Source organism: Oncorhynchus tshawytscha, linkage group LG31 (assembly GCF_018296145.1).
Source record: "Oncorhynchus tshawytscha isolate Ot180627B linkage group LG31, Otsh_v2.0, whole genome shotgun sequence".
In the NCBI taxonomy this organism is placed as follows: domain Eukaryota; kingdom Metazoa; phylum Chordata; class Actinopteri; order Salmoniformes; family Salmonidae; genus Oncorhynchus; species Oncorhynchus tshawytscha.
In genome coordinates this window covers 1,783,969-1,804,776 of record NC_056459.1, presented here as the reverse complement: position 1 = coordinate 1,804,776, position 20,808 = coordinate 1,783,969, and the positions used below count along the sequence as shown (strand labels likewise).

At 41.2% G+C, this 20,808-nt stretch overlaps 1 protein-coding gene and 1 long non-coding RNA gene across 4 annotated transcripts in view; one reads left to right on the top strand and one right to left on the bottom strand.

The window, feature by feature from the left end:
* The window catches only part of LOC112230030 (sodium channel subunit beta-1), a 30,849-nt gene extending 27,738 nt beyond the window's left edge, over positions 1–3,111 (bottom strand). The window contains exons 1-2 of the mRNA XM_024396255.2: positions 3,071–3,111; positions 1,397–1,538 (exon numbers count right to left, since the gene is read on the bottom strand). The gene's annotated coding sequence lies outside the window, so the exon portion shown is untranslated. The remainder of the gene's footprint in view (positions 1–1,396; positions 1,539–3,070) is intronic.
* Positions 3,112–3,250: 139 nt separating this feature from the next.
* Positions 3,251–17,175, top strand: LOC112230029. 3 transcript variants are annotated; one of them, XR_002950255.2, is made up of 7 exons: positions 3,251–3,610; positions 3,783–3,868; positions 3,966–4,226; positions 4,330–4,431; positions 4,552–4,756; positions 15,455–15,560; positions 16,887–17,175. It is a non-coding gene; the product is annotated as an uncharacterized LOC112230029 (long non-coding RNA). The 3 variants fall into 3 exon arrangements; XR_006080555.1 differs by having other exon boundaries at positions 3,252–3,610; positions 3,763–3,868; positions 15,455–17,175; XR_006080554.1 differs by having other exon boundaries at positions 3,254–3,610; positions 15,455–17,175.
* Positions 17,176–20,808: the final 3,633 nt, after the last annotated feature.

Here is a 20,808-nt window from a genome sequence, read left to right as displayed (position 1 = left end):
AGACATTGCATTACTACAGAGTTGGCTTCACTACAGTACAAATGTATCCCGTACAATATGCTATTATTCCCCAACATCCCTGTTCTGATATCTTTCCATTGCTTGATGTAAACATAGGTAAACATGTGGACAAAGACCATACAAAAGAAAGACAAACAAAAAACATAGAATTATAGAGAAGTTCTTGATAATAAAAGAGAGGGAGAGGAGAGGAGAGAGAAAGTGAGTGAAGAGAACGAGATCAAGTGTGTGTGTGTCCATCCGTATGAGTAAGCAGAGCGTGTAATTGAGTGTCTGTGTGGGCGCATAATCGTCATAGTGTTCAGATATTTTTACGGTCCCCATTATTTTCCCCATGGAATTTAGTACAGCCATGGTGTTATGGAGCTGTCTCTGAAGAGCTGTCGGTCTGTAAAGAGTTGAACTGTAACTCTTGAACTGTTCAAGATAGACACATCAAACCAACTTTTAGATGTTGAGGCTATCCTAACTTCTAATTCTTAAAAACCTTTATCAATTTGAACTATATAAGTTAGCATAAATTAGCATAAAGTATCTCACTAACAGTAACTCTTGAACCATTGAAGCTAGAGATACCAAACCAATGTTCTCATGTTCAGGCTCTCCTAACTTCAAATGCTTAAAGAATTTCTATCAACGATAACTATATAAATTAGCATAATTGAACTCACCAACCGTAAATCTTGAACTCTTCAAGTTAGAGACACCAAACCAACTTTCTCATGTTCAGTCTATCCCAACTTCCAATTCTTAAATACTTTTAACAACTATAACTACATAAATTAACTGTAATTATATAATTTTGCTTAAATTTGCATAAAATAACAAACCCACAGTATCTCTTGAACATATTTAAGCTAGAGACACCAAACCAAATTCACAAGTTCAGGCAATCCTAACTTCCATTTTTTTATAAACTACAATTATATAAATGTGCATAAATTAACTCACCAACAGTAACTCTTGAACCGTTCTTGCTAGAGACATCAAACCATTGTTTTCATGTTCAGGTTTTCCTAACTTCAAATGCTTAAAGAGTTTTAATCAACTATAACTATTTAAATTAGCATAAATTAACTCACCAACAGTAACTCTTGAACTGTTCAAGCTAGAGACACCAAACCAACTTTCACATGTTTAGGCTATCTTAACTTCCTATTCTTAAAGATTATAACTATATACATTTGCAGAAATTAACTCTGAGGGAGTGGTGAGGTGGGTGAGATGTTGTCAATATAATTGCATAACACAGTTCGTATTTGATTTGTATGTGAACTCTATGTCCAATTACAAAAAAGGAGCTTTGCAGTCCAGACTGGGACTCATCAAAGCCAGGAAGGGTGAAATGGCTGAAGGACTTCCTTCTTCTACAGACCTACTGTACTTCACCAACTGTTGGTCTGCCTACATCACTACCAGTATCTTCAGAGGGATCTGGGAGTTCGTCGGTAGGCAAGGGGTCCTCAGATTCAGGGTTCTCAATGGCCACAAGGTTTGGGGACAGATCCTCACTGTCACTGACATAAGAGAGAATACAGTAGACGGCACGGGTCAAAATGATTGATTGATGACCCTACGTCATGATGACGCGTGCATGTTTAAATATGGGCCCCCGCCCCGTCCCCCCTGTTCGTGTGGTCATGTGTTAGAGGGTGTTTGTTATTTTATATCTATATGTCAGGCTTTGAAGTAGTCCAGGTGATTGATGAGTAGGGGTCTGGTGGAACTGGGGGGGTTTGAGTGTTTGAACTTTTGGGACCTTGTATGTCCCCCACCCCCCAGCTTTATCTCCCTTATGTTTGTTATCGGATGAAGTAGGAATGTCCGGGTGTATAGAGCTGTGGCATATGCATTATAAATGTCCAGAACAAGCCATTTTTAAGACCTGAATATTAAACATCTAAAGTATGTCTACAAGGGCAATTCTCGGAGTGCTTTGCAGCGCATGTCATGAATCCAACGACAAAAGCCTGGAGGATGTTTTGCGTGAGGCTCCAGAATGTTTTAAATGATTTTTGTGTACAAGCGAGGGACATATTTCGTACATATTCAACCCTGAGGAATCTACGGTTAAGATATTCACAGACAGCGTGTCCCAACCCTTTTATCTGGCAGAACCCGAGACTTTTTCTCCAGCGCTAAGGATGCGAGAATGGCTTAAAATAAGACTAGCGGTGTGTCAAATGGAACGCGCCCTGAGTGCTTCAAGGCTGCCAGGATATGCGTTGGAAGAACAAGTCTGTGGACGAAATGATTTGATGGCCCTAAGAGTCACTTCAATGGCGTATACCCCGGACTCCAGAGTGACAATTTTAGCATGTGATCAATTTGATAGTGCAAATGCTACGAAAACGGTCAGTTCATATGTATCTTCCAAAGCATGCAAGGATGTAAAAATTTTTCAAATAATGTTCAGTTTTAAATGGCGCGATTACCACATTTTCCGAACTCTGATGAATAAGCTGGACAGTCTTTTCGAAAATTGTGAACAATTACGGCGATGGCCGAGGTTATCGTTGAGACATACCCAGGACCAACAAGGTCGAAGGCGGCTCTTTCCCTGGAGTGAAAGCGGGCAGAGCTTCGATGGTGCGGGCAAAAGAATTGGAAACGGATAATGGTCCTGGCTAACAGGACCCTATATCTGTAAGAAATAGTAAAAATGTTTGAATTATAACGTGTGTTAAAATGTATGTGTTAAATATTTAGAATTAAATCAGTGGTTTTGAAAAGGTATAGCCCACATTTAACTAAGGGGGAAGCGCTCTTTTCTCTCACGCTAGGGTCTGGCGCAGACTACTGTAAGATCGAAAAAAACAGGTATTATTTTATAGTCTATTCCTACAATGGTATGTTATGAACATTACGGTTTATTAAAGTTTGTAATAATGTACAAAGACCGGCCTCCAAGTTTTTTTTTTTACATAAAACACGTGTGATGAATGTTTAAATATTATTCAAATGTGTTACTTAATTCAAACATGTCTTAAAGGGTGTACGAAATATTTTGGAATTCAATAAAAGGAATTTAAAAAAAACTGTATCTCACCCGTAACTAAGGCAAAGAGTATTTCACATTATCCCCCAGCTCTGTCTCGAAGAAAAAGACATGGGAAATAGGGTTGCGTGCATGAGTGGGGGTGTGACGGAGCCGCAGGAGTGTGTGTGTGTGCGTTTCAAGGGTTTGTGTGTGTGGGTTCAACACGGGGTCCCATCGCTCTATCTGTAGAGCATCGTTTGAAACCAAGGTTTGCACTATCAGCCATATGGCATGTCAAGATATCGGCCGACCGCCCGGGGTTAAACACTGATATCTAATCAACGCACCGGGAGCCCAACAAACCCGATGCAGACAGAATGTCTCTATGAATTCACAGCCTTTTGGTCTCTAAAACAAACATACAGGGGTTGTTGCATACATTTCTCCCCGAAACTCATTCCGTACTTTTCGATAGTTAGGGACAGAACTATTTTTAACACGGTTAGCCCTGCTTTAGCGCAAACCCAAAGGCCTGAATATTTAGCTGCCCGGACAGATTAAAAAATATATTCTGAATAAGTGAATCTCTCATAATGGATATTTCTGGAGGTGAGTAAATAAAAAAATATATTTTAAGATTTGTTGGAATATTATGGTAATATTAAACCCTAGTTATTTGGGTATTTCAGGCCAAAGGCCAATATAAGTTAAAAAATGTATATATATAGCTATAACGTTTAATAATGTCTAACGGTGGTTAGAATCCCAAACATTTACGCAGCCTTTACGCGATTTACCGGATCTGGAGCAACATGAGGAGGCTCAAAAGTCAGACAGTCAGTCAGTCGCCATCAGCCTTTTTTCGTTGTAAGTCCTTATAATTAAACACATACCCAAGAATATTTATATATAAAAATAAAAAAATAGTGTGTGCTATTTTAAAAACTATTTTATGTATTTACAGCCGACATACAGCCAAGAATGATAAAGGATTCGTTATGGACATCTGACACTGGGGACTTAGATGCAATTCTACCGTTCTGTACGACCGATTTTTCAAACTCACCGAGAATACAGGGAACGTCGACTCCCTCCAGACATATTCCCGACCCCAACAGGCAACGAACAACTGTGGCCCAAGTACATTGCTCAGATTCAACGCCACCCGAAAACTACTGTTGGGCTGGGAACTTGCTGCTTCACGATCCGGCGCTCCAGGGACACGGTATGAGACCATTATACATTTTGTTATTAGTTATAAGCCTTTTTATTAGTTATACCTCTGTTGATAGCAAATGTTAAAACAAGGCCAAATAATGTTTTTTCAGACTGCCCGGAGACAGCCCCTGCAGAATCTGGAACGCTAGAGGAAAAAAGTCTAGAGCCCTCAGGATCCTCAATTCGTCAGAACAAGCGCCTAAAAAGCCGAGGTATTTTAACTATGTATTGTTAATATATATTATTATACCGGAAAGGTATTTGACATTTTATGTATCTAACATATTTTTTATATCTAATAACGTAATTTTGTATGTATTATTTTCATTCAGACTCCGCCCCGGCGAAAAACGGCACAGACGGCCACATACATCTAGAGCTGGGGGATTCCGGCGCCCCGAACATTCCCGAGGAAACACCCGAGAGACCTGTTTTTAATGACATGTCAGATGTTGACGACCAGCTATTCTGTGATGCAGCCAACCTTATCGACCCAGTCAATTCTACGGCCTCAGTACCTGCAGCCGAACAAGAAAGGTTTTTCACATTATTTTCCAGGGCTTTGAAATCGAGGAATGTTTTGCTATACAAACGACTGGGGGATTTAATTGAGAGACAGTACAGAGACGATATGTTATTCTGGCATAGAACAATTCCACGCATGTTAAACAGGAACCCCATTAAAAAACGCAAATACATACGCTAAAAATCATACATGTAACACCAACCATTACAGAAAGACCCAAAAAACGAACACCCTTAATTATCCAAAAATGGCAGAACTACGGCAACAAGGGGAGACAGTTGAAAGCCTCTTATCCCAGATTCCAGCCGGACTCCTAGAAGTTATTAAACGTAGGAATGAGTCAGGAACGTCAGATGAAAGCATATTAACACAGATTCCCGCCGAACTCTTAGAAATGATTAATCGCATGAACGAGTCAGGGGCGCCTGAGGAAAACATGTTATCCCAGATTCCCGAAGCCCTCATAACCTTAATTAATCGGATGAACGAGAGTCAGACAATTTCGGCCCCTGCCACCCCAAACGAGATAGAACAACCAGTAACGCCCAGGTCCGTAGAGTCTGAAACGCCACAAGATGTTTTTGGGGAATTGGAAAATTGTCTAATAAATCTGGCGGCAGATGGTCTTGATAGACGTGTCAGGGTTGTGTACAGGAATAAATTCAACAATACAGAGATTCGACAGTTTTTCAATTTCCTATGGGTGAATCAGAATCTTGACTATGCTGTATTTTACATGTTGATAATGGACACTCTAAACAATCTGTTAGAGACGGCAAGAGATTATGGCGAACCACGTGATGTCTTACAGTTGGAAATTTGTGGAGATAGCCTGCATAACACAGTATCTCTTATTTTACCCAATGGCGAAGCAGATCTTGAACAATTTACCGCGCTGCTAGAACGCCTTGTTCAGTCAAATTTAGCCATCATAGCCGATCGGACACTCGAGCTTGTAGTGCAAATAATCCGTCAACCCCAGGGGGGCGGGGGACAGAGAAGGAAGTTTGAGAGCCTAATTCAGTCAGAAATCATAAGCAATAAAAGGGCCTACCTCATAAACGGTCACAATCCTGATATTAAGCTATGTTTTGCAATAGGCCTAGCGCATTTACTTAACCCGGGATGTACTGATCTGACGGCATTGCAAAAGGCTAGAGAGATTCAAACGGCGGTGGGTCTCGGGATACATGATGGGGTGGCATTCTCAGACATTGTCAAATTTGAAAACTTTCTGAATATAAAGATTGTGGTTTTGTACCACAGTAGAGCTAATGCATCTCTCTTGAAGTTCCAAAACACCCCCCAACCACACCCTCAGATTCTGTACTTTTATGTGCAAAACGAACATTACTACGCCGTTACCAACATCACAGCATTTTTAGGCGCACCATATGTGTGTCCATCCTGCCATACCGGCTACACCCGAAAGGGGGGGGCACTCGTGCCGTTATAACTGTTCGGTATGTCAGGATGCAGAGTGCCCTATGCAACCCCTAAACTTGACACCCTGTGAGGATTACCAACGCACATGTCGTTCAACCTACTGTTACGATAAACACAAAATAGAAACATGGCACCCTAAGGCCTGTAAATCTGTAAGCATTTGTGCCATTAACAAGAAATGCCCAAAATGTCATTGCAATTACAGCCTTAAAATAGATAGCCCTAAACCGCATGTTTGTGGAATCATACATTGTCCAATCTGTAAAGGGCCTTTGAAAAGCAGAAACGCTGAAGTGGTTCAAGAAGGGCCACACGAGTGTTATATTCAGCCCTTGGCTGAAGATGAACATTCAGAGAAATATGTGTTCTATGATTTTGACACAAATCAGCAATCGGGGGATCATTTGCCTATTTTTGTATCTACCATGACATTCAAGGGGGAAAAGTGGTCTGCAGAAGGATCCAATTGTGCACTACTCTTTCTAAAACATTTTAGAAAACCACAGTACGAAACTTTACGTTTATAGCGTACAATGCTAGAGCCTACGACTCTTACCTTCTTCTGAACCCCTTGATACAGCAAGGCGTGGCACCCAGTGTCATAGCTCAAGGTAGTAAAATCTTGTGTTTTGTAGACCCAGCCTTCAACCAGAGATACATTGACAGTTTAAGCTTCTTACCCATGAGATTGGCTCAAATGCCAGAGGCCTTGGGTTTTGAAAACTCTGTGAAAGGCTGGTTCCCCCACTTCTTCACATCTGAGGAGAATCTACATTATATCGGATCATATCCCAGCCCAGAAATGTACAGGTGTGATCAAATGTCTCCCAAAGAGCGTGAGAGATTCATGATGTGGTACGAGACAGTAAGACATGGCCCCTTTGATTTCCATAAAGAGATGGAATCATACTGTGACAATGATGTGGTTATACTTCGTGAAGGATGCCTCAGATTCAGAGAAGAGGTAATCAAAGATGCAGGCATTGACCCCTGGAGTTGTACAACTATTGCATCGGCATGCATGAAAACATACCGTACACACTATCTGCCTACAGCCTCTATAGCTATCCCCTCGCCTGACAACTACCGACGCCAATTCAAGTCATACTCTAGTGGGTCCATTCAATGGTTAGAGTATATGGCCCAGGATAAAGACATTTTTATTCAACATGCTTTGAATCGAGGGGAGAAGGTATTTGGCTCTTACCATGTAGATGGCTACACCCAGATTGACGGGGTTGAGACCGTGTATGAGTACAACGGTTGTTTCTTCCATGGTTGCAAATCTTGCTTTGTGCCCCAGAACATGTGTGTCCTAACCCAAAAGACTTTTGGGGAAATGTACCAAGAGTTTCAAGACAAAGTTGATTCTTTACAGGCTACTTTACAGTCTAAAAGTGGTTGTTTTGTGGGAGCATGAATGGACAGCCCTCAAAAAGTCTGATCCTCATGTTCAAGCCTTCCTTTCCAGCTTTGACACCCCAGAACCTCTGGAACCAAGACAGGCCTTGTATGGCGGCCGTCCCAATGCTTTGACATTGAGGTATGTAGCGCAACCCGAGGAGACAATAGGCTATGTAGATTTTACATCCCTTTATCCGCATGTAATGAGTTCCTCATGCTATCCTATAGGTCATCCGGAAATTATTCAACGTGATTTTGACTTACCTCAAAACTATTTTGGTCTGATCAAAGCAACAGTCTACCCTCCAAGGGGTTTGTTTATACCTGTGTTGCCTTACAGGGGCCCTCAAGGAAAACTTTTCTTTCCCCTTTGTCGCACCTGCAGTGAAAACATACAACAAAACCCATGTGATCACACCGATCAAGAAAGAGCCCTGACAGGTGTATGGGTCACAGCTGAATTCTCTAAGGCTTTAGAGATGGGGTATCGTGTGGCCAAAATCTTTGAAGTATGGAACTTTTCAAAGAAATCAGACATACTTTTTAAAGAGTACATCAAGACCTTCTTGAGATGTAAGCAAATGGCTTCAGGCTATCCTGCATCGGTCACAGATCAAGAGAGTAAAGACAGGTACATTCAAGACTATCATGACAGAGAAGGCATCCTTCTTGACCCTGACAGAATAGAGGTCAACAAAACCAAACGAAATGTGTCGAAATTGTACTTAAATTCGCTTAGGGGCAAATTAGCGCAGAGGTGTAATATGCTAACAACGTCGATTATTAAAGACCCTGAAGAATTTTTGGAATTTGTTTTTTCGGACCAATACGAAATTTCACATTTTTCATTCTTGAGTCAAGACATTGCCTTGGTGCAATGGTGACGTAACAAGAAGTGGGTTCTACCCCCGGGTAATGTAAATGTGTTTCTTGCAGCATTAGAAAAAACTATATTTCTCTGAAAATGTTTTCTTACGGGTTTATGTAGAGTGTGAGCATCCTGCTCTGATAACCACTCATTCACTTTAGCCTCGCTTAACCTGTGACCTGTTTCTTCGGCTATTGCTCTCTGTAAACGTTCCTTGCCCCCATAAGACCCCGGGTTAGAGGGATTATAATAAATGTTTTTCAAAATCTGCTCTGACATCCTTCTTGCCTCTCTGAGGTACAATAATGTTAATGAGCCACTTTCAAATAACAACAACATTTCATTTTTTGGGATTTTTATTTTCAAGAAAACATTATGTATTACGTATACAGACAATTCAGAATTCGTTGCAGGATACATGTCCACCCTTTCTCAATGATCGAATCATGCAAAACCTTGTATATTTGGTTTAGATTAACCGGTTTGTTTCGCTGAATTTTTACAACACACACATCAGCTATAAAAGTATATAACAACAAATATGATACATGTTACAATTAAATGGTGTTTCAAAAAAATAAAGTAAAATCTTAGACAAGGTTGTTTCTAGTTCTTCAGAATCACCACCAAGCCGGGTTACCATTTGTGTCCATTGTAGACACTCGCCCGCATGTCGTACATGATTCATGATTTGTTCCATTTTCAACACACGCTCTACATTAGTCCCGGAATTGTGGGTTGTGTCGAACGATACATTGTTCACTTTATTTTCAATAATTTGATGCATAACACTTGTAAGTTCTCTCAAAAGAAAAAAGGTATTTATTCTCTCTAACATCGTATACACATAGTTACCCATTGCTCTACATCTAAATAACAAAAATATCACTCGTTCTCTTGGGGTTTATTGAGCCAGAAAGTCATCACATCAGCCACCACATCCTCCCGGTATTTGTTATCGTCCACCAGAGTGTGTCGGATTTCTTTGAGTTTCTCGTGGATGTGGATCGCCTCCTTCAGCTCATGTAGGAATGCCTCGGTTACCCCGTAAACTCTGGGGATAGACGGCACAAGGCCCATAGCCTCCAGGGCTCTGACCAGCGATGGTATAAACCTGCAGGACCAAAGTCTTTTCACCAGCGCCTCAAAATTGTTGAAGAAGTAGTATCTTGGGGGTTCGTATAGGCATGGATGCCTGCGCTGGCTGGGGTGATTAATCTCACAACCTGTCACGCCCTGGTCTAAGTATTTTGTGTTTTTTGCTTCATGTATTGGGTCAGGCCAGGGTGTGGCATGGGGTTTTTGTATTGTGGTGTGTTTTGTCTTGGGGTTTTGGTGTGTATGTATTGGGATTGTAGCTAGTGGGGTTATCTAGCAAGGTCTATGGCTGTCTGGAGTGGTTCTCAATCAGAGGCAGGTGTTTGTCGTTGTCTCTGATTGGGAACCATATTTAGGCAGCCATATTCTTTGAGTTTGTCGTGGGTGATTGTCCTTAGTGTCGTTGTTCCTATCGCTTTATTTATTTACACAAGTATAGGCTGTTTCGGTTTTCGTTGCGTTCTTTGTTTTGTAGTGTTTTGTGTTATTTCGTGTTTCACGTTGTTCATTAAACATGGATCGCAATCTACACGCTGCATTTTGGTCCGACTATCCTTCACCACAAGAGAACCGTAACACAACCGATGCATTTTTCTCGTATATATTCTCCAATCACCACGTCTAAAAGCGTGGCTACTGAGGCCTTGATGGTGTCCACAAAAATAGTACTGACCACCCCATCAAACACATCCTCAGGCTGTGTACATGTAGGGGGTGTCGAGGGTCTTGCCAGGGGGGAGTAGAATGTAGGGCTGCGAGGCATACAGTCCTTAGTTTCTGGCCCCCATGACGTTTCGGAGTTCTGGTATGCGTTAGAATTATCCATGGTTAATGCGTAGGTTAAGAACTGTAGGTTTTAAGGACCCTCCTTTTATTGTTGAACCAGCCTTCGGGGTATCTGGGCGGGGTTAACAACGCAGCTTACCTCGTTTTCTTTGGGGGCTGCCTCTCCTGACGTTGTACCTTCTTGGGGCTGCTTTGCGTCGTAATCCTCCGGATTCGTATATATTATGCACTTCTTTAGCCGAACAATGCTCTAGCGCTTTTGGCTCTGTACAAACAGAGCGTCCAACATCTCCAACATTTTCAATTCCATTAAAGGCCAACTTTTAAAGGGTATAAGCATTCAAAGCCTAAAATCACCGTCCGAACCGCCATCCCTGATGTTTTGGTTTCGGATTTCCCCTGTGCTGATATAGAACTCCACGCAGCCACAGGGAAGTCCATTCTTTCTCTGTATTTTCACCCGGTGAAATACTCTTCCGGAGGTGTCCGGGGTACCTTCCCGACGGGTCTCGTAGCCTGTGAACAAGCTGTAACCCTTGGTGATACGGCTCAGTTCGGGACAGTTCGAGACCTGGCGAAAAACTGTCCAGTCTTCAACCCCATAGGCCACTCCTAATTTCTGGTCGGTATATTCTTCTCCTTCGGCTAACGTATAGAGTTTCACGCTACAGGCCAAGTAATCAAACAGATACCCCCATTGCTGTCCGTTAGACATCGGCACTTCATCTTTCAGAGCAGTTGCGGGCGGTATCTGGGTTCTATACACATTTAGAAACTGCTTTTTTGGTGCATCGTATATTGCGGCTGTATACTTTGCCCTTTCTCTATGTTTCAGACGCGGTCCTGCTTCCGTTGCTACAGTCATCACAGCTTTGCCACTGATTGCAAAATCCATGTTTAAAAATAGGGTTTACGGTTCTGGGTTCGCAAGCCTTGTTCTGGACATTTATAAGACCTATGCCACAGCTCTATAGCCCCGGACATTCCTACTTCATCCGATAACAAACATAAGGGAGATAAAGCTGGGGGGTGGGGGACATACACGGTCCCAAAAGTTCAAACACTCAAACCCCCCCAGTTCCACCAGACCCCTACTCATCAATCACCTGGACTACTTCAAAGCCTGACATATAGATATAAAATAACAAACACCCTCTAACACATGACCACACGAACAGGGGGGACGGGGCGGGGGCCCATATTTAAACATGCACGCATCATCATGACGTAGGGTCATCAATCAATCATTTTGACCCGTGCCGTCTACTGTATTCTCTCTGACATAATCTGATTCCTCACTGACCTATTCAGAATCATTGTCATTGAATTTCGACATTTGTGAGTTGTCTCATTTTGAAAGACATTGCTAATGCTGCTGCTTAGCCCACTAGATACATACATAAGTAACAACACTGAGGGGCTCCAAGAGAGTGTCACGGGTGACGTGATTGGTTGCCGGTGTGGGGATATTGAAGATTTGTCTCCACCTATGGTTTGTTTATATAGCAGATTAGAATAATTAACATGGCAGATTAGGGGAACTAACGCAGCAGGTTAGGTTTAGCTACAATGCTGCAGTTGTCAACAACTGTTGTCCCCAACACGACCACTAGTCACAATGGTAGAAATGTAAACAAACTATCTGTGGTGACAAATCGTCAGTTTTGTAACACGGGCCACTTGTATCCATAAATCACTATCACAAAAGGGTTTGAGTGGTAATTATTTATTTATTATTGTATTCACTTTTTCAAGTACTGGTGGCAAATCATGCATTCTGATTCTTGCATGGGTTGTAGTAATGTACAGTGGTGGAAAAAGTACCCACTTGTAAAGGTACCTTAATAGTAAATGACTCAAGTAAAAGTGAAAGTCACCCAGTAAAAACTACTTGAGTAAAAGTCTAAAAGTATTTGGATTTAAATATACTTAAGTATCAAAAGTAAATGTAATTGCTAAAATGTACTTCCGTATCAAAAGTAAAAGAACATGTACAGTGCCTTGCGAAAGTATTCGGCCCCCTTGAACTTTGTGACCTTTTGCCACATTTCAGGCTTCAAACATAAAGATATAAAACTGTATTTTTTTTGTGAAGAATCAACAACAAGTGGGACACAATCATGAAGTGGAACGACATTTATTGGATATTTCAAACTTTTTTAACAAATCAAAAACTGAAAAATTATTCAGCCCCCTTAAGTTAATACTTTGTAGCGCCACCTTTTGCTGCGATTACAGCTGTAAGTCGCTTGGGGTATGTCTCTATCAGTTTTGCATGAAGACTGACATTTTTTCCCATTCCTCCTTGCAAAACAGCTCGAGCTCAGTGAGGTTGGATGGAGAGCATTTGTGAACAGCAGTTTTCAGTTCTTTCCACAGATTCTCGATTGGATTCAGGTCTGGACTTTGACTTGGCCATTCTAACACCTGGATATGTTTATTTTTGAACCATTCCATTGTAGATTTTGTTTATGTTTTGGATCATTGTCTTGTTGGAAGACAAATCTCCGTCCCAGTCTCAGGTCTTTTGCAGACTCCATCAGGTTTTCTTCCAGAATGGTCCTGTATTTGGCTCCATCCATCTTCCCATCAATTTTAACCATCTTCCCTGTCCCCGCTGAAGAAAAGCAGGCCCAAACCATGATGCTGCCACCACCACGTTTGACAGTGGGGATGGTGTGTTCAGGGTGATGAGCTGTGTTGCTTTTACGCCAAACATAACGTTTTGCATTGTTGCCAAAAAGTTCAATTTTCTTCTCCATGTATGAGCTGAAAGTTTAGAGGGACGGCCAGGTCTTGGTAGATTTGCAGTGGTCTGATACTCCTTCCATTTCAATATTATCGCTTGCACAGTGCTCCTTGGGATGTTTAAAGCTTGGGAAATCTTTTTGTATCCAAATCCGGCTTTAAACTTCTTCACAACAGTATCTCGGACCTGCCTGGTGTGTTCCTTGTTCTTCATGATGCTCTCTGCGCTTTTAACGGACCTCTGAGACTATCACAGTGCAGGTGCATTTATACAGAGACTTGATTACACACAGGTGGATTGTATTTATCATCATTAGTCATTTAGGTCAACATTGGATCATTCAGAGATCCTCACTGAACTTCTGGAGAGAGTTTTCTGCACTGAAAGTAAAGGGGCTGAATAATTTTGCACGCCCATTTTTTCAGTTTTTGATTTGTTAAAAAAGTTTGAAATATCCAATAAATGTCGTTCAACTTCATGATTGTGTCCCACTTGTTGTTGATTCTTCACAAAAAAATACAGTTTTATATCTTTATGTTTGAAGCCTGAAATGTGGCAAAAGGTCGCAAAGTTCAAGGGGGCCGAATACTTTCGCAAGGCACTGTATAAATAATTTCAAATTCCTTATATTAAAGCAAAGCAGACGGCCACATTTTCTAGTTTTTATTTCTTTACAGATAGCCAGGGGCACGCTCCCAACTCTCAATTTATAAATGCAGCATGTGTTTACTGATTCCGCCAGATCAGACGCAGTAGGGATGACCAGGGATGTTCTCTTGATAAGTATGTGAATTAGATCATTTTCCTGTCCTGCTAAGCATTCGAAATGTAATGAGTACTTTTGGGTGTCAGAGAATATGTATGGAGTAAAAAGTCCATAATTTACTTTAGTAATGTAGTGAAGTCAAAGTAAAAGTAGTCAAAAATATGAATAGTAAAGTAAAGTGCAGATACCCCCCAAAACTGCTTAAGTAGTACTTTAAAGTATTTTTAAGCCACTGATAATGTACACATATGATGTGTGTAAAATCTTTTTTTTAAGGTTGTACTGATTATGATGAGCTAATCTTAAGCTATTTGCCGGCTATGTATGGAGACATATTGACATTATTCAATGTATTCTGGATGTCACGTAAACGTTTGTCAGACCAAAGATGCTTTAGCAAAATGCGGTGAAGGGATGTTTCACTTATCTTTTGATGAATGATGGTAGACGACCATGACAACTTTGCCTTCAACATGCATACTGCAAACAAACCAAACTCATATTGTCACCTCTTCTTATCTTTGGTTGACGAAGAAAAACAAACATGGAGGTGTGCAAAAACTACCCACCGTCGGATTACTTTTGAATTTTAGAAATAGTTTTACAAAATTATTTCGACCACTGATGAGCTTACCCGTGATGTGATGAATTGTAAATAGTAATTGCTATTAACTAATTCATATTATGGTTTCTATCAGCCGAGAATTGGCTAAATATGATCGTTTGTGTTAGCACTAGAAATAATATAGCTTACATTTTCAGACTTGGATGAGAATTGTGTTATGCTGTTGCTACTTCTATGAATGTCTGAACATTGCCTCCAAAAATAAACTATTCACATTGAGGACACAACATTGTAAATGTTTGTGCAAAATGTTTCTGTGAAAAAACAGTGTGGCCAGCTCAAACACTGACTGTTGCGTCAATCGTAACTAGACGTAGAACTAAGTGTTCTATTCACACTTGTTTGAGCGTATACTGTAGAATTATCACACCCGTGTGTTCGTACACGTCAATTATTTTAAATCAACTCCACACAATACCCAATAATGACAAAGTGAAAATATATCTTTTTTTTTGTTGCAAACAGTACCAGTCAAAAGTTTGGACACACCTACTCATTTTCAAGGGGTTTTCTTTATTTTTACTATTTTCTACATTATAGAATAATAGTGAAGACATCAAAACTATGAAATAACACATATGGAATAGTAACCAAAACAGTATGTAGTAACCAAAAACGTGTTAAAAATGGAAATATATTTTAATTTGAAATCCTTCAAAGTAGCCTTTATGATAGCTTTGCACACTCTTGGAATTCTCTCAACCAGCTTCAAATGAATGCTTTTCCAACAGTCTTGATGAAGGAGTTCCCACATATGCTGAGCGCTTGTTAAATTAATACATTTCTGTAAATTTCAGATAAATATATATTTCTGTGTTGGCTAGTACTCTTTTAGATTCGATAGATATACTGCTGGTACTGGTAGGGTTTAACAGGAGTTGTCCATGAGGCCATTGCTTGTGGGTTTGCATAGTACATAGGAAGGTACTGGAACATTACATTGTTTGGTGTTCTTGCATTGTAACAGGCTGGAGTTCCGTGGTTGTCATACGTGAAGAGCTTTGGCGGTCTGCGTTCACTGTTGCGGTCACTTTGAGCTGGTAACAGAGGAGCTGCAACTTCTTTGTCCACGGGTAAGTCCACTGTTTGTTCAACAGGTAAGTCCACTGTTTGTTCCACTTTGATCTGAGTCTCTTCTGGCAGAGGCATTGGGTTGTCCACAGATGTGTCCTGTTCGGGTTCCACTACGTGTTCGGCTGGTTCTACATCAGTACTTTCACTTCTTTCTGGGTACGTCCAAGACGGTATTTCATATCTGTAGTATTCATCATTGTCCTGTTTGAGTTCTTCCATTTGTCCGTTCATTTTGCTTGTTCATCTTCACTTTGACTTGGAGTTTTGCTGTTTTTGAACTTTCAGAGGAAGGTTGTCAAACAGTAAGAGTAGGTTGTGATGCAAGTCTCGTCAGACATTCCTTTTCCTTGCTCTGGTTTCAGTTAGTAGATTAGAAGGTCTTCTCCCACCTGGCATACAAGTGTATGAATGTTGTCTTCTCAGTGATTCTGAAGTTTGCCTGTACCTCCACGTGGTGTCATGTTTCTGATGAGGAAATGATCGCCTGGCTGCAACACTAAAGTTCTGACTTTGCTGTCGTAGTTTCTTTTGCCCGTCGGCTGACTTTTTAAACTTCTCCCTTGCGATTCCGTATGCTTCCTGCATTCCTTATTTCCATTTATTAGTGTACTTCTAATGATTGCGGTTTCCTGACCCCGAGTTCAAGTTGAAGAGAACGTTAATGGGTGGTCTGTATATTCGTCAATACAGGAGGTAAAATGGAGAGAATCCTGTCACCTCACAGCGAGTACAGTTGCATACATGCAGCAGATTGATCAGGGACTCTTTCCAGTTTGTTTTCCCTCTGTCTGTGATTGTCTTGAGCATCTATAATAATGTTATATTAATGCGTTCCATTCCCCTGTGGATGGTAGGGAGTTGTCCTTAACCCTACAACACTGTACTTTTGTAGGAACTGCAGTAGCTGGTTTTCGAATTCTCCTACTTGATTGTGATATATTCTTGTAGGAAATCCGAACTTCAAAGCGTAGTCATTGAAGATCCTGTCAGTCACTGTTTTGCCTGATTTTATAGGTTGTAGCATAGGCCTGGGCAAAGCGTGTGAAAGTGTTGATTATCACTCATAACCGCCCTTGTATTTGTCTAAGTGGGGAAAGTCTATTGATACAAGTTCAAACGACTGAGTTGTCACTATGTTGGTCAGTGGTGCTCTCATTTCACAGCAAGGTTTTTTCTCTTTCAGGCAGCTTCTCATGACACGATGCTCTATCTCTCTTTGCATGTACGGCCACAAGAACCTGTCTCGTATCAGCAAAGTTGTGCGATCTACACCCTCCCACTCTGTCTGCCGAATTCTGTCTCTTTGCTCTTGTTTTCCTTAACAGGATGTCGGTGGGCGGAGCCGGGAGGGTCGTCAGAGAAATGGGACACACCTGGGCTCAGGTGTGTCCTAGGATAAATACACCACTTCCCCATTCACAGAGGAGACTCTCTCCATGCAGACGCAGACAGAATTTGATTGTGGCATTTTTGTGGCTATTTGGTTTGTTTGCATTGGCACCTTTCAACACCCCTCATTATCACATGTATAAACGCGACTACTGACTAAACACACAGCATTGTTAATTGTGTTTACTTTACTTCAGTTAAATAAATATATTTTGTTATTCTTTATCTCCACATTGTCTCCCTTTTTGTTATGGGCTTTGAGCCGGTTCGTGACAAGTGGGGGCTCATCCGGGATCACAAGATTGGTTCCTAGACATTTTGGCATATAGCACTTTGGAAGAGAAAGGCCATACAGTGAGATAGGATTCTAGGTGTAAATTGAGATGTTGTCCACAAGCAAGCAGCAGTGTATCTGCAACATTTCAGAATGACAGGAGTTTGCCAAATGTGCCTAATTGGTCAATTTATACATTTAAGGACATGACTATAGAGAACAAACAAAAATGCCATGGTAATAAAAAATTCAAGTTTACACACTCCCAGGAATGTCATACATGATGGATAATTAGCTTCCCTACAAAAGCTAACCTGGAATGCTTTTCCAACAGTCTTGAAGGAGTTCCCACATATGCACTTGTTGGCTGCTTTTCCTTCACTCTGGAGTCCAACTCATCCCAAACGATCTCAATTGGTTTGAGGTCGGGTGATTGTAGAGGCCAGGTCATCTGATGCAGCACTCCATCACTCTCCTTCTTGGTCAAATAGCCCTTACACAGCCTGGAGGTGTTTTGGGTCATTGTCCTGTTGAAAAACAAATGATAGTCCCAGTAAGCAAAAACCAGATGGGATGGCTAATCGATGCAGAATGCTGTGGTAGCCATTCTGGTTAAGTGTGCCTTGAATTCTAAATACATATTGACAGTGTCACCAGCAAAGCACCCCCACACCATAACACCTCCTGCTCCATGCTTCACGGTGGCAACCACACATATGCAGAGATTATCCGTTCACCTACTCTGCATCTCCAAAGACACAGCGGTTGGAACCAAAATCTCACATTTGGACTCATCAGACCAATATTTTCACCGGTCTAATATCCATTGCTTGTGTTTCTTGGCCCACGCAAATCTCCTCTTATTATTGGTATCCTTTAGTAGTGGTTTCTTTGCATCAATTTGACCGTGAAGGCCTGATTCACGCAGTCTCCTCTGAACAATTGATATTGAGATGTGTCTGTTACTTGAGCTCTGTGAAGCATTTATTTCAGCTGCAATTTCTGAGGCTGGTAACTTGTCCTTCACAGCAGAGGTAACTCTGGGTCTTCCATTCCTGTGGCCGTATCTCATGAGAGCCAGTTTCATCATGATGTTTGTGACTGCACTTGAAGAAACGTTCAAAGGTTTTGAAATGTTCCATATTGACTGACATTCATGTCTTAAGGTAATGATGGACTGTAATTTCTCTTTACTTATTTGAGCTGTTCTTGCCATAATATGGACTTGATCTTTTACCAAATAGGGCTATCTTCTGTATACCTTGTCACAACACAACTGATTGGCTCAAACACATTAAGAGGGAAAGAAATTCAACAAATTAACTTTTTAGAAGGCACACCTGTTAATTGAAATGCATTCCAGGTGACTACCTCACGAAGCTGGTTGAGAGATTGCCAAGAGTGTGCAAAGCTTTGCAAAGCTGCCATCAAATATTTTTGGGATACACTTTTTTGGTTACTATATGATTCCATAAGTGTTATTTCATAGTTTTGATGTCTATTATTCTACAATTTAGTACCTCAGACTGGGGCGACGGTTCACCTTCCAACAGTACAATGATCCTAAGCACACAGCCAAGACAACACAGGAGTGGCTTCAGGAGTCTCTGAATGTCCTTGAGGGGCCCAGCCAGAGCTCAGACTTGAACCCCATCAAACATCTCTGGGGAGACCTAAAAATAGCTGTTCAGCAACACACACCATCCAACTTGACAGAGCTTGAGAGGATCTGTAGAGAAGAATGGGAGAAACTCCCCCAAAAAAGGTGTGCCAAGGTCTTATTTTATTATATATATATATATATACTACCTTTCAAAAGTTTGTGGTCACTTAGAAATGTCCTTTTTTTTTTTAAAGAAATCAATTTTTTGTAAATTAAAATAACATCAAATTGATCAGAAATAAAGTGTAGACATTGTTAATGTTGTAAATGACTATTTAGATGGAAACGGCAGATTTAGAGAGGCCCATTATCAGCAACCATCACTCCTGTGTTCCAATGGCACGTTGTGTTAGCTAATCCAAGTTTATACTTTTTAAAGTTTAATTGAACATTAGAAAACTCTTTTGCAATTATGTTAGCACAGCTGAAAACTTATGCTGCTTAAAGAAGCAATAGAACTGGCCTTCTTTAGACTAGTTGTGTATCTGAAGCATCAGCATTTGTGGGTTTGATTACAGGCTCAAAATGGCCAGAAAGAAATACTTTTTTCTGAAACTCTTCAGTCTATTCTTGTTCTGAGAAATGAAGGCTATTCGATGTGAGAAATTGCCAAGAAACTGAAGATCTCGTACAACGCTGTGTACTACTCCCTTCACAGCAGACCACAGTCCCTGTGCTTTGAAAAGGTGGTCATGGCTCACATCAACACCATTATCCCAGAAACGCTAGATCCACTCTAATTTACATACTGCACCAACAGATCCACAGATGATGCAATCTCTATTGCATTCCACACTGCTCTTTCACACCTGGACAAAAGGAACACCTATGAGAGATTGCTATTCATTGACTAGAGCTCAGATTTCAATACCTTTATGCCCTCAAAGCTCATCACTAAGCTAAGGACACTGGGACTAAACACCTCCTTCTGCAACTGGATCCTGGACTTCCTGACAGGCCGCCACCAGGTGGTGAGGGTAGGTAACAACACATAGGCCACACTGATCCTCAACACGGGGTCCATCAGGGGTGCATGCTCAGCCCCCCTCCCCGTTTTACAGCTGCACCATCAAGCACATCCTGACGGGTTGCATCACTGCCTGGTATGGCAACTGCTCAGCCTCCGACCGCAAGGCACTATAGAGGGTAGTGCGTACGGCCCAGTACATCATCGGGGCCAAGCTTCCGGCCATCCAGGACCTCTATACCATTCGGTGTCAGAGGAAGGCCCTAAAAATTGTCAAAGACTCCAGCCACCCTGGTCATAGACTGTTTTCTCTGCTACCGCACGGCAAGCGGTACCGGAGTGTCATGTCTAGGTCCAAGTGGCATCTGAACAGCTTCTACCCCCAAGCCATAAGACTCCGAAACAGCTAATCAAATGGCTACCCAGACTATTTGGATTGCCTCCCCCCTTCTATGCTACTGCTACTCTCTGTTATTATCTATGCATAGTCACTTTAATAACTGTACATACATGTACATATTACCTCAATTACCTTGACACCTGTGCCCCCGCATGTTGACTCTGTACCGTTACCCCTGTATATTGCCCCGCTATTGTTATTTATTGCTGCTCTTTAATCATTTTCTTATCTCTTTATTTTTTGTTTGTTTATTTTCTTAAAACTGCATTGTTGTATTCGGCACATGTGACAAATACAATTTGATTTGATTTGATTCTATAGACCAAGCAGACTACGGCGTGAGCCAGATGTTGCAAACAACTCTACCGAAGGACAAGACCGGAGAACGTGGGGATCATCCCCACGCTGAAATGGTTAAGAAATCTACAAACTAAAGACCAATTATTCAGTCTGCAGCTGTTTAAGTACTTTAGTCTGGTAAACGCAACTGATCGAACAACCGAATGATATGCCTGACGTATCCATTATAACAAGCTACAACTACGAAAGACTTT